This window comes from Phyllostomus discolor, chromosome 1 (assembly GCF_004126475.2).
Source record: "Phyllostomus discolor isolate MPI-MPIP mPhyDis1 chromosome 1, mPhyDis1.pri.v3, whole genome shotgun sequence".
In the NCBI taxonomy this organism is placed as follows: domain Eukaryota; kingdom Metazoa; phylum Chordata; class Mammalia; order Chiroptera; family Phyllostomidae; genus Phyllostomus; species Phyllostomus discolor.
Genome location: NC_040903.2, coordinates 109826373 through 109841745, shown reverse-complemented (window position 1 = coordinate 109841745; position 15373 = coordinate 109826373).

Here is a 15373-nt window from a genome sequence, read left to right as displayed (position 1 = left end):
TTACAAAGGCCTTCCTTGGCCAGCTGCCAAGGGAAAGCAGCCCTCCCCACCTCAGACAATGCACAGCCAGGATACTGAAGGTTCCTCTGACAGGCCATGCTCTTGCACAGATCCCTAGTCGTGATCCAGGCACCTCCATTAGAAGCTCCTTATCTGGGGGTCTTTGGCTGGGGTGGTCCTCAGATGCAGGGAACCTTGAAGACTTCCTCCATGCTGACTCAGGACTCAGTACTTTTCCACTCCCAGTCCTTCCTCGTCATCCCCTCCCAAAACTCAGGGCTGACAAAACTCCAGGAGCCTTTCAGTCCTGGGGCTTTTTGCTCAGTGAGACTGTGAGAGGTTCCCCTACAACTAACCATCTGACCCTCCACTGGCATGCTGTTTCATGAGGGAGAATAGAATGGGCAGAGAGGCAGCATTTCTCCAGTTTAGCCTTTTGCTTATGCTGTTATATCAAGTAACAGACTCTTTATTTCATTCTGGCTTACTTTTAATCAACTTCTCCAATACCTGCCCCTGGAGGCACAGCTCAATCTCAGCTGAGTCTCGACAGAGGCTTGTTTTTTTAATGGAGGCTTTACCAGCATAATTATATGCTGATATGAATGACACAATAAAAAGGGTAGAACTAATAAACCAGAAGAAAGACGGGGGAGGGAGAGAGAGAGAGTGCGCGCTGCTGGGGTGATAAGGCCCTAGTGCATACTGTATTCTGCCCAAATCCCTTCCCTCCCCACTACCTCCTCCCACAAGCTGCTGTTTACAACCTTGTCTCTCACTGAGAAATGTCCTGAGCCACTGGACACCTCCTTATAATTTTTATTACCAGTGCATTCCATCACATCATGTTAAGACAAAAAAAATGTAGAGGAAAACAAACTTCAAAAATTATACTTTTAGGACACAATGGAGTGCGGGCTATTTTGTTATCAAATAAGGTGACAAAAAATTATGTTTATTATGAAATGGAATCATAGCAGCACTAAAAATACAATATATGTCAAGAGTACTGGACCAAGCACTCAAAACAACATTCTAAACTCACAGGAAGATATGGCCAGAAAAATTAGGGAATTTAAGAAGAAATATTTCAACACAATTTACACAAAACAATTTTTAATGAAGCTGCAAACATAATGAGTTAACAAATGGCTCATTTTTTGGACAAAGAAAGATATTTACCAATGGTGAGTTAATTAAATCATGTGTGATTCCAGAAAGCAAAGAAAGGTACCCAGAAAAAATAAACTTTTTGGGCAAAAAAAGTTACACAAAAAGTTGAGAACATTAGAAGCAGCATTGACTGTTAATTTTATTTCATTTTATTTAAACTTTTTTATAATCCACTTGTTTAAAAGTCATCTCTGCATGTACTTTCTTCCTGTGATTTATTTTTCTTTTTTAAAATAATTTTTATTTTTTTCAATTACAGTGGACATTCAATATTATATTAGTTTTAGATGTACAATGTAGTTATTAGGTATTTATATGATTTACAAAGTGATCCCTTCAATAAATCTCACACCCATCTGGCAGCATACATAATTATTATAATATTGACTACATTCCCTCTGCTGTACTTTACATACCTGTGACTATTCTATAACAACTGATTTGTATTTCTTATTTCCTTTACCTTCTGAACCCATCCCCATCCTCCCATGGCAATCATCAAAATGTTCTCTGTATCTTTAAATCTTTTCCTGTTCTGTTTCTTTGTTTTTTAGATTCCACATATAAGTGAACTCATATGGTATTTGTCTTTGTCTGACTTATTTCACTTAGCATAATACTCTTTAGGTCTATCTGTGCTGTTGAGATGGCAAGATTTCAGTTGCTAATAGGTAACTAACTGCTTTTCTCTTGCTGCTTTTAAGATTCTTTGTCTTTAACCTTTTGCATTTTTATTATGAAGTATCTGACATAAGTGTCTTGGTGTGGATGTTTTTGGAGTCATCTCCTTTGGGACTCTCTGTGCTTCCTGGATTTGTACATCGACTGCCTTTGCCAGGTCATTATTTCTTCAAATAGGTTTGTAATTCCTTGCACTCTGTCTCCTTCTGGTACCCCCATGATGCCAATGTTGGTACAGTTGATGGTGTCCAAGAGGTCCCATAAACTATTCTCATTTTTTTTCTATTCTTTTTTCCTTTTGCTGTTCCAGTTGGGTGTTTTTTACTACCCTGTTTCCCAAACCACTGATCTGATCCTCTGCTTCATCTGTTGATTCCTTCTATTATTAATTTTAGTTACTGTATTCTTCATCTCTGTCTGGTTCTTTTTTATGCTTCTATTTTCTGTCTCCGTATTTATGTGTCTTATCTCTTTATTGAAATTCTAACTGAGATCATCAATTCTTCCCCTAAGTTCATTGAGTATCCTTATAACCAGTGTTTTGAACTCTGCATTTGGTAGATTGCTTATTTTCATTTTGTTTAGCTCTTTTTCTGGATCTTTATCCTGTTTTGTTTTGTTTTTTCCACTTGTGACATGTTGTCTGTCTCCTCATTTTCGCTGCTCTCCTTGAATTTGTTTCTATGTATTAGGTAGAGCTACTATATCTCCTGGTGTTGGTAAAGTGGCCTTATGTAATAGTTGTCCTCACGGCCCAGGGGCATAGTCTCCCTGGTCACCTGAGCCAGTTGTGTCCCTTGCAGGAGTTGTGTGTGCCTTCCTGTTGTAGTTGAGCCTTGATTCTGTTGGCACATCAATGTAGTTTATCCTCAGGCTGATTGGTTGTGAGGACTGGCCGTGATTAGTGGAGGAGTAGTTTTGCAGGGACTAACCCTAAGGAGTATGATTTGTTTTAGCAGGGCTCTGGTGCCTGCTGTATCTCCCATTTGCATGTGTTGTTTGTGAAGGTGGTTGGGTGGTGCTCTTGTTGTGGTCTGAAGCTGGCCACTGGGTGTGCTGGTTCTGGGTGTGCTAGTCCCTCTTGGGAGGAACTCTGGTGCAGGCCAAGTTCAGCTGCTGCCTGTGCCCTTCCCCAGAGCCACTTGATATGAACTACAAAGTGATCTGCAGATGACTTCCACTTGTGGTGGCCTTAGAAGTATTGGGAGAGGCTAAGCTGTGAGTTGAGGCCAGCAGCCCCTAGTTCCAAGCTTGGGACTTAGCAAGTGGTTTGGGGCATGCTTAGTGAGAGGTATGGGGTATGTTAAGGCCAAATGCTGCTTAATTGGGGTTTGTGAACATTTGAGAGATTTTGGTAAAATCTGCAGCATGCTAAGACAGGCGTTTTGTATGGAAAACCTACTGGAATGGTTTGGGTGGGCTCTCGGGCTGGGTCGGCAGTATCTCAGGGAGCCACCAGGGTGGGGCAAAGGTGTTAGCAAGATTAATGGAGATTCAGACTTGGGGTCTGCCTGTGCCTCCTGGCTGGGTTGAGGGAGGGCTCAACAAGGAACAATGGCTTCTGCCAGTACTTCCATCTGGGAAAGCCACTCCTCCAGCCCACATCCTGAAACCAGACAATTCAGTTCCTCCTCATATGTCTGTGGCACTTTTTGAGCTGCTACTCTAGCACTGGAGCTCAGAATAAGTCTGTCAGTGAGTGAGTCCATGTGCAGGACCAAGAGGAACTCCTGGGACTCCAGAAGCCCTCCATCTCAGCCATACTCCCTGCTGGTTTTCAGAGCCAGCAGTTATGGGAACTTCTCTTCCTGGCACTGGAACCCTGGGCTTGCTAGCCTGGTGTGGGACTGGGACCCCTTGATCCTCAGGGGGGACCTCCACAGCCAAGATATCCCTCCCAATTTTCAACCACCACAAATGGGTGTGGGACCAGCCTGTTGGGCCTCTCACCCCTCCTACCAGTCTCCACTTGGCTTCTCCTTCATATCCTTAGGTATGGGACTTCTGTTCAGCTAGACTTTAAGTGGTTCTCATTGATAATTGTTCTGCATTTTGATGATTTGATGATCTGCATTTGTAATTTTGATGTGGTCATGGGAGGAGGCCAGCAGTGTTCACCTACTCCACCTTCTTAACCAGAAGCCAATTGTGAGTTTTAAAATAAGGTCAATGATTTTAAGTGGTTTTCCTAGGCTTCTGACAAGTCAACAGATATTTCTGATACTGTTCAGTTGTTTCTTCTTTTTATCCAAGGAGCCAGGAGTTCCCAGAAGTCCCAGAAATTTCTCAGTGAATTTGAAGTCACTGAGATTCACCTCTATGAATGGTCTATTTGAAACAATTATAATGGAATATTTTCAAAGTTGAGAAAACACTTATTCAGTACATCCTAAAGTATATGTAATCTGGTGATAAAAATGTATGCAGAGAAGAAAATGGCTTAGTTGAATACATCCACAAAGCTTTTGAAAATGTAAGGTGTTTAAATACTTCATTGTACATATTACTTGTATTATACATCAGCAGGTACTTCTGTGAAAAAGATTTGACTCTCACGTGTTTTTAAACAAATAGTGTTAACAGTGAACTTCTGGTCTATGGACTTAATATTCTTTAGTCCCATGAATTTTTGACATAAATAGAGGCAAATCCTTACTGTCCCTACTGCACAACAGTTTAATGTTTAGCAGTGGTAAAATTTCGAGATTTTTTTTTTCAGCTCAGAGCCAAAACTGAAATTTTTTCTGAATGAAGACTTTTCTCAACTACTAAAGTTGAACTCTGAATGATTTTGGAATTTAGCCTTTGCTGCAGACTTGATGATGTTTCTCAATGAGTTGAACCTAAAACTACAAGGCAAAAATAGACTTTATATACAAAACTTACACTGCAATAAAGTCATTTTGATGAAAACTCATATTGTTTGAATCACAAGTAATATTAAGCTGCTTTATTTACTTCCTATGCCATCAAAAATGAAAATAAGAAGTGAGATCTCCATCCCACTCATATTTGCAGGAAATATATTTCTCAAGCTCAAGCTATAGTTCCAGCAGCATCTTTTGGACCTCAACACACATGCAAAGGAAGGCCCCATATTTCAAAATCCATTTAATCATGCAATTGAGAAGCTTCCAGTTAACATTCAACTGAAGTGATTCATATACAATGTAATAATATGCTAAAAGGCAAATATCAAGGAAAGAATATAATTATATATTATATATGTATTCTATAAATGCCTAAAGCAATTAATATTCTCAAAATTATATGCTCATGATTGATATCAGTATTTGGCAGTACCTCTTTGTGTGCCAAGACATTTTCTTATTATATTAGACAGAAGTACCAGTGCCTACATATCATCCATTTTGCCAGTTAGCCTACAAAGCCTCAAGATTTAATATCTGGCCTTTAACAAAAAAGGGAAGGGGTGGGGAGGGGGCCTCCTGACCACAGGATTGTGGGTTTTTGTTTTGTTTTGTTTTGTTTTGTTTTGTTTTGTTTTTGAGAAAGAGGAAGGGAGGGAAAAAGTGAGGGAGGGAAACATCAATTGGTTGCTTCTGGAATACACCCCAAACAGGTACTAAACCTACAACCCAGGCATGTGCCCTCACTGGAAATCTAACCAGTCACTTTTTGCTTTGTGGAATGATGACCAACTGAGTCACACCAGTCAGGGCAGGGCTGTGGGTGTTTGAAAATTACAAGAAAATTTCATTAAAAGTGGCACTGAAGGATTGCTCTCTAGAAAAAATTTAGTTAAGTATGAAGTCCAATTATGCAAACAGCTCTGTCTGTAGTCATGTAATTTAACTAAAGGTAGAATTGGACCTGAAGTTACATCTTGCTGCCATAAACTTAACATGTACAATTTAGTTTCTGCAAACACCATCTGTCTCACATCAATGCTTCCAATTTGAATTTTTATTAGCTTTATAGTTTTGTTTGTATTTCATTTGTACATCTTCCTTTGACTTCAGACATCAATAAGATCCTAAGTAGTTTGAGTATTTGCTCATATGTATAACATTATAAAAAATTATCTTGTCACAACTCTGAGGTCTACTTTTTTCTCTAAAAGGTCCAGTTTAATACTCAAATTTGAGAAATACTGCCTTGAGTTGAACTTCCCCATTATAAACAGCAACTATTTCAGTTAGGAGTTAGATGTAAACATAGATGAGAATCCCTTAATCCTCCCAGATGCATTTTCATTTACTGGAAAGGAATGCTACAAACACACATAGCATTCCTGTCTCTTCAGGAAGTGTTAAAAATTTAAGTGAAATATTTTTCATCCAGTGGTCATGGAAATGATGGAGTGTCCAGAAGAAGCTATATTAGGTAGAATGGACCTTGACAAAAGTCTGGCCTTACCACTTCAAATGAAATGGTTCTCAAACTTAATATTCACAGAGTCATCTGGAATGTCTGTTTAACATGAAGATTCCAAAACTTTTCTCCCAGATTTTCACTCAGTAGTTCTAGAGTGAGGCTCTGGAATATTGACTCCTAACAAACACCTCAGAACATTTTGACCTGATGATGCAATGACTTTCATATTTTGAGAAACCTCTTAATGACTCTTGTTTTTCATGGACTTTGTTCTGCCCTTTACCTCAGGACCAAGAGCATCTTTCAAGAAGCTCCAAGTTCATTTCTTCTATGAGAACTCCCTACCATAAGAGGTAACATAGGAAGAAAGTTCAGCCCATTCCACCTTGGCCTTTTATTCACTGTTATGATAAATCTTTATACTTGTTTGCAGAACATTCTAGAATATAGCAGTGCCCTGGGCTACTTTGTTTGTAACTACCTAGAAGAAACTCAGGTTTAAAGATTCAACTACAGAATAAGTAAACTTTGACCAAGTTTACTTATAAGTTGACCAAGACCCATTGTCTACAGATCTAGTTATTTTTTAAAGCCTTAAATAATATAAACAACCTCAATAGTCTTAGAATTTAGTGATTTTTCCCCTGAAATCTCCACTGAAGCTTCAAACATACACGAAAAAGCCCTTTTTCATTGCCTACAAAAGAGATGAATACTTTGATTTTAGATAAAAATCATTAGTTAAGTCCATTAGTTTTGAAGGTTAATATAGAATCTGTACTACTGAATAGAAGTCTCAGTGCAAGTCACCAAAAATCCAGTGTCTCTAAATAGAGTTTAAGTAACAAGTCACCTAAAATCAGGCTACTTCCTAAGCTAACATTTCTGAAGAAACCTATGATTTTTAATGGCTATGTTTGTACAAATTACACTCTAGTCCCTACAACCAAATGCTAATCAAAACATAATACATTATTAGAATCAAAAACTTTTTCTAGGAAGGAAAATACTTTTAGCACTGGAAAATTACAGTATCAAGGCCTACCTCATGGCAAAAAGCTCCAGGGAAATAATTTCCAGTTCCAGCTCAGCTCCTGGTGTTGACGTGACTGAAGGGGACTTGGGTTCACTGCCCAGTTTGCTCATCCACGAATCTGGAACAACACACCTACTTTACAAAGGAATCATGAGGTACAGCACAGCAAGTAATGGTAGCATTTTCCCAATTCAAGATATGAAATTGAAACCTCATTGTTTGTGCTATTCCCCCTACACCCATCAATGACTCTCTGCTATTTTAACTATTAATTGCTTCTTTGTTCTCCGTTTCAATAATTTCCAGTCAAATCACTGTGGGCTCCCTAACCTTGATGTCTCTCTCACTTCAGTCTCTGCTGGTGAACCCCCAAATAAGTTTTCCGATGAACATTACTCCTGACTCACATCCCACCCTCGATTCCTGGCGACCTCCGGTTCCACTTACAGTGCTCACCGCCATGCCCTGACCTGGGCTGTCTCTGGACAAGCCTGCCAACTAGTCAGCTAGCCACCTATGATGGGGTGGCCACAGCCACTCCTACATAGAATGGAGAGCACATCTATCCCTGACTCCCACCCCCTCCTTCCAGGTGCAGCCCTGCACACACTGTAATAATAATTACGTCAGGACCTTCCTCGGGGCAAATGTCACCTCTGCACTTCTTTCAAATTCCTAGTGCTCTTTACACAAGGCAGTTCAACATATTCTGCCCCACCCCAAAGTGATTGTTAGAGTTGTCATTCATCAAGGATTTGGTTTGAATAAATATGAAATGAGAGGAAAAAGGATGCAAACTCAGGAACCCTATAGTATCCTGGAAACTGATTTTTATCTCTATTCTCAAGTATCCTATTTCACATTTTAATATTAAACTCCACAAGATTTTTCCTAGCTCAGTAGATTTCCTCTTTTTAATTTAATCAATAAACATGTCACAACTACACAAACACCATGAACTGAAAATACTGTTTTAGCTCAGTATTTGTTCTTATTATATCATGAATTATACTTAGAAAGGCATCTGTATGATTCATTATTATACATGGAAATAGTAATGTCCCACTATTGTGGCATTATGGGGAAGAGCTCCATTCTGTATAAATGAAATTTCTGGATAAGTGAAAATTAACTCCTTAAAGACCAATCCCGTGAAAATTTCACCAATTTTCGTGGAACTCTTAGTTTTTGATATAATAATAAAGTCAAACACTTTAATACTAATGTAACTGATTATCAATGGGTGTTTTTCTAAAATAATATAGATACTTGCATCCTTATACAATGAAAATCAAACATAATTTAACTTTTCCATTACGTATCAAGAGTATCATTAAGAGTATCTATTATTGAATATTGTATTAATTGAGTACTAATTTTACTTCTTAGAACTCTTGTCACTGAAGATGTCTAAAGGATACTTCATGCTATTATTTTATCTGCAGATCCCTTCTAATTTACTGCTTTTAATCTACTCCAGACAATAAAACCAGGTAATTAAACTTAAAAGTTAGAAACATTCTTCTTCACTGCTGGTGGAAATGTAAAATGGTGCAGATGTTATGGAAAATAGTATAATGATTTGTCCCAAAATTAAAAATAGAATTATGTTATGATTTAGTAATTCCACTTCTTACCCAAAAGAATTGAAAACATGTTCTCAAAAAATTTGGCACATTCATGTTTATAGTATTATTCATGAGAGCCAAAAGGTGAAAGCAACCTAAGTGTCTGTGGACAGATGAATAGATTGGCAGAACATGGTATATCCATACAACAATCTGTTATTCAGCATAAAAAGGAAGAAAATTTTGACACATCCTATGACTTGGATGAAGCTTGGAGACATTATGTGACATGAAATTAGCCTGTCACAACAAGAAAAATACTGTATGATCCCACTTACATGAGGTACCTGGGTGGTCAAATTCATGGAGACAGTGGGACATGGGGAGTTGTTTAATGGGTACAGAGTTTCAAATCTGCAAGATGAGTTTGGGAGATTGGTTGCGCACAATGTGAATGGACTTAACACAAACAACTGTAGACATAAACATAGTTAAGGTGGTAAATTTTATATGTATTTTACAATTAAAAATAAATTTAAAAGAGAATTAGAAACATGCATCACTTCCTTAAATATTTCTCTTGTGCCTACTAGGTATTAGGCCCTGTTCTTGGTGCCAGGGATAAGGTGCTAAAGAAAACAAAGTTTGGGCTTCATGGAGCTTGTATTCTGGTATATTGTATATAATAGCAGCTATATCATTGCTGCCCACCCAATAAAATGCATAATTCTAGGACACTGGCTTTCATAAAACAAATTATTTACCCAGAATATCTGCAACTTGACTTGTATATAACTGAAGATATATCTGAAGTTTAAATATCTTAATTCAAAAAGAGCATAGTGATTAAAATTTAAAAATTGATCTCTGTCCAACATCATTTGGGTGTGTTTGTCTAGATTTTCTTTTACAGATTACAGAGGATTCCCAGCTTCTAGTTAGCCATCTCCAGCTTCCTCAGGACAACAACCTCCAGTCAAGGTGCCCCTGAAGCACTTTGCAAACCCTCTGCCTACCTTGGACCCTCACCCAAAACACAAGAGAGGGTGGCTGACTCAGAATACATAGCTTTTGCTCTACTCAAGAAATGGGATGTGAGAGACCAAATGCACAAATGAACGATAGCCAGACCATAAATAGAAAAACAGAACTTTAGCCCTGGCCAGTGTGGTTCTGCTGGTTGGAGCATCATCCTGTAACTGAAATGTCATGATTCCATTTCCCATTGGGGCACATACCTAGGTCGTAGGTTCAATCCCCAATACCCCTTTGGGTCCAGGCACTACAATCCCCGGTCTCAGTGCACATGATAAGCAGCCAATTGATGCTTCTCTCTTGCATGAATGTTTCTCTCTGCCTTCCTCTCTTTCTGAAAGCAATGGGGAAAATATATCCTCAGGTGAGGATAAATTTATCTTTTAAATAGAACTTTAACCCACATCTGCAGCAACCTGCCCATGAAACCAGCCTACTCTAAGACACAGGAAGAAAGATTGCTATCTCTAGTGAAATCCAGGACATTAAACAATTACATCTGTAAAAATCAGCTTAAAATAGCCAAAACTTGATTAATAACTAACAGCTTCCCTAATTTTTTTCCCTACTTCCCACTTAGGCCCAACCAGAGAAAACCAAATTGCAAATACTCCTAACAAATTACAGAGGATTCCCAGCTTCTAGTTAGCCATCTCCAGCTTCCTCAGGACAACAACCTCCAGTCAAGGTGCCCCTGAAGCACTTTGCAAACCCTCTGCCTACCTTGGACCCTCATCCAAAACACAAGAGAAGGTGGCTGACTCAGAATACATAGCTTTTGCTCTACTCATTTTTTTCATCTTCACTTATTTCCACAGACGTTTACTATATACTTGCAAATTGCTCTTCAATGTTTTAAAACAGTAATTACCAAAACGTAAAGAACTACCAGGAATTATTCCAACTACTGAGTTATTAGCAAGATCACTGCCCTCGCCCATTATGATCTCTCCCTTTCACACGGGGTTGCCTTGGCTTTAACCAGTCATCTAACAGAAGGTATAGTCACCATATGATCAGATAGTTCTAGACCAAATAGTTCTTGCATTATTACAATGGCATAATTTTTAACAATGGATGATCATTTGAAAAATTCTTTTAGAATAATTATTTTGCCATTAGACTCTCAGGTAAGTATTGAGGAATATTTTACAATTTTGTTTGTTCTAATGTTTATGGAGCATTGGAGTGACTCCAAATGATGACCTTTAACTAACAGTGACATTTGTACAGTTTACCTAGAAATGTACATGCATGAGGTTAGGGACTATTTCTGTTTGCTTAGATCTGAATAACTAGTGGCTAAACATCAGGCGTAAAATAAGTATTTGATAGAGCTGGTCAACTGTGATGCTGGATAATCATTTTAATGGATATTATTCTTAAATAAATGGTATGCTTTTCTCCCTGTCCCATGTATGTTACCTCTCTCATTCAATAGGGAGCATCCATTTGCCTCAGGCAGTATTACAATTCTCATAGCAGGAAGGCAAGGAGAAAATGTTATATTTTCAGACTAGTCTGCTTTTGATAATTTTTCAGATCACAGACATGCAAAACAGGCTTTCAAAGAGAAGCAGTATTTTGATATAAATAGGGCAATCCAAGATGGCGGAGAAGTAAGTGAAAACTGCACAAACTTCCACTTGGGACCAAACTGGAATTACAACTAAATTGTAGAGAAATCATCCTGAATAGCCAACTGAACACTAGCTGGAGAGAAGCCTTATAACCAAGGGCAGACAGAAGAAACCACTTCACCACAGTGAGACTGGTAGGGAGTACAGAGGAGGCTTGAGAAGGCTGACTGGGTTCCCACAGGTGACAGCTAAAGCTCCAGAGGGATATTTCAGCAGCTGGGGGCTTCCCTCTGAGAAGTGGGGGCTCTAAGCCTCAAGCTTGGCTCCCTATCCTAAAGTACCAGAGCTGGGAAAGGAACCCAGACAACATCTAACTGTAAAACATTATGGAGCTTCTGTCTGCCAGGGAGAGGTAGCTGGAGATACAGAGAGCCACTTGAAGGACCAACACACAGAATTCAGTTTGCAGCCACTTACCCTGGAATCCGACAGAGGGAGGGGAAAATGGACTAGAGCCACATGAGGAGAGCCTGGGTTTGTGGCTATGAGAACAGAACTGAAGTGTCAGTGTTTAAGATCCCTGTGCTGAGTCATTCCCCATACTGCATAGGCCATCTTTCTTAGGCAGAGCACTCCCTTCTAAGTGACATCAGCCTGCGGGGGAAGCTATAAGCCCCATCCACAGGAATTATTCTGCCCTACCCTGTGGAGCATAAACCAGGCTGCTGAGTGGATTTGGAGGTTATCTCAGTGATTAATTTTAACAATGAAGGAGGATCTCTGGGAGCTATGAGACTTTAGCTGACCCTCCACCTGACCCAGTACTGGTAAAAGCCAGCCATAGTGCATAGCCTGGTTCTCCACACACCCAGTCCCAGCAATGGGAGCCATAAACTTTTGATTGTTGATAGCTGCACACAGGTTGCCCAGGGCCAGTCACAGGCATCATCTGACAAAGGTGTGCACCAGAGTCTTTGCAGATCTACCTAATATAGAGAAGCAAACATAAAGAGGCAGTCAAAATGGGAAGACAAAGAAACAGGCCCAGATGAAAGAACTAGAGAGTTCTCCAGAACTAAATGAAAGGTAGGCAAGCAATGTATCAAATATAGAGTTTAGTGTAATGATTATAAGGATAATCAACTGCATGAAAAGAGATATAGAAACCATGAAATATAGCCATTCAAAAATGAAGAATGCAGTATCCCAAATAAATAATATACTAGAAAGAATAAACAGTAGGTTATATGAAGTAGAAGATCAAATCAGTGGTTTGGAAGAGAAGGTAAGAAAAAACACCCAAGCAGAGCCACAAAAAGAAAAAAGACTGAAGAGAGCTTAAGAAATCTTTAGGATGACATGAGAGTAGCAATACCCACATGATGGGAATACTAGAAGGAGAAGAGAGTGAACAAGGGATCAAGAACCTACTTGAAGATATAATGACCAAAAACTTCCCTAATCTCGTGAGAGAAAATGACACACAAGTCCAGGAAGCTAGGAAAGTCTCAAACAAGATAGACCCAAAGAGACCCACAATGAGACACATAAGAATTAAAATGGCAAAACTTAAAGACAAGGAGAGAATCCTAAAAGCCACAAGAGAAAAGCAGGTAGTTTACCTACAAGAGAGCTCCAATTAGACTGTCATCTGATTTCTCAACAGAAACATTTCAGGACAGAAAGGACTGGCATAAAATATTCAAGGTGATGAACAGCAAGGACCTATAACCAGGGCTACTCCACATAGCAAAGCTTTCCTTTAAAATTGAAGGAGAAATAAAGAGCTTCCAAGACACGGAAAAGCTAGCCTGTTAATACCAAACCAGTATTGTAACAAATGTTAAAGGACTTGCTTTAAGAAGAAAAGAAGAAGAAAAAGCCCTGGCTGGCATGGCTCAGTGCATTGAATGCTGGCCTGGGAACCAAAGGGTCACCACCTTGTAACAGGGTGAAGCTAAAGGGCCCCCCAAAGAGGGATTTGTAATGCAGTTTAGAACTCAGGGTGTCCAGGAAATATTAAATTTAGGTGTCCTCACCCACACAAGTCTGAACTGGGGGATGGGACACAAACAGCAGGACCATTGAGAGTTCTGCACAGCAACAGTTTTGCAACTAACCTCAGGCATGGGCATTTAACATATCCATAACTTTTAACTGGTTTCATGGATATGTTAAATAGCTGTGGCCATACTTTGAGCCAGGAAGATGGGAGTGACTTCCAACCCAGGATATAACTGGGAGGCAACTCCTCCTGGTTACACCGCCTGTGAGAGCTTGCAAATGATTGGCTCCAATCCACAGGGCCACACCTTCCCAGACTTACTTTGGCAGCTCAAAAAAGCTGGAAAAATATGGGAATGCTGGCAGGTGTAGCCAATTGTGGGAGGAATCAGAAATGGGGCTACAGGGGAAGACTGGCACTGGGATTTAAACCCAGGTACGGCAGCCATGCTAGGTTGGGACCACACAGCTTTAGTTAGAGTCAGGACCATGTGGCTTTGGGGCTCCCTTTGCCATGCGGTTTAGGAAGCTAGAAAGCAAGATGTAGCAGCAATGCCGAGCTCTCTCTTAGAAGTTTGGAAGAATGCAAGAGAAACGCTGTAGGAAGGAAAGGGATAAAAGGACTCTTGCTGGTGGGCCATGACAAGGTGCCACACAGGTTTGGATTAAGAACTTGAGATCAAGGCAGTGACACAGCTGATGGTGCTGGGAACCAAGGGAGGTCTGCCAGCCAAACACGGACTACTGGGAAAAACTGGGGGCTACCCGAGTCATAGACTTATCTTTCTTTTCTTGACATATGGTACCCCTGACTGGGCAAAGAGGGAGAGGAAGGACTGTGCATGTTTATGGGTGTTTTAAGGGACATTGGGATCTTAATGAAGACATTAAGTCATTACTCTAAGTCTGTATAACTTTTGGAATAAATAATTCCTCTTTTTTTCACCAATCTCTGGCATTGAGAGCAATAATTCCCTGGTGGTGGGCAAGGCAAACCTAAAACTGGGGGACCATGGGAGAAGGGGGCTCTAATTGATAATAGTATATCATTCAGAACAGACCCTTCCCCTTGGGTCTGTTCTGTAACAAGTCCAGTTCCAGTCAGGGCATATGCCTGGGTTGCGTGCCAAATCCCCAGTAGAAGGCATATGAAAAGCAACCACACATTGGTGTTTCTCTCCCTCTCTTTCTCCCTCCTTTTCCCTCTCTTTAAAAATAAATAAATAAAATCTTTGGAAAAAAAAAAGAAAAACTAGAAAATCATTAAAAAATAAAAAGGCAATAAATATGTATCTATCAATAATCTCCTTAAATGTAAACAATTTACATGCTACAACCAAAAAGACATAGACATAGGGTAGCTGAATGGGTACAAAAACAAAATCCATGTATATGCTGTCTCCAAGGGACCCACCTCAGATCAAAAGATACACACAGACTAAAAGTAAAGGGATGGAAAAATGACACGTGCTCACCAGCCTGCAGTGAGCATGGAATGCTGCGGATGGCTCGTTGAAACACAAGAAAAACATACACAGAGACAACCTGTGGGGAAGTAGGAACGGAATGGCCACTCTCTCTAGTGGGGAGCGCCCCATTTCCATTCCCAAGCAGATTTTTATTAAGAATACTGACTTAGTTTGTGGATTCACAGTCTGGCAGAAAAGATAAAAAGAAGTAGGTGACTTTCAAAGGTGCAGACAGAACCCCCACTGTGATTCTGTGCAGAGATTGTAGTTTTTACATTTGAAAAGACTAACAGAGCTCAAAGGGCTAGTTTTTGTTTCCTGTCTGTGCCTTCGAATTCTAATAACATCCTCCAGCAAACAGATCTCACAGGATCTTGCATATTCTATGTCCCAGGCCTGATTACCCTGGGGGTCTGCCATCTCTGGTCTGGGCTGCACCACCTCTGCTATTTTCGCAGGCCTAAGTTAACAAAGAAGACAAAGGCAGCC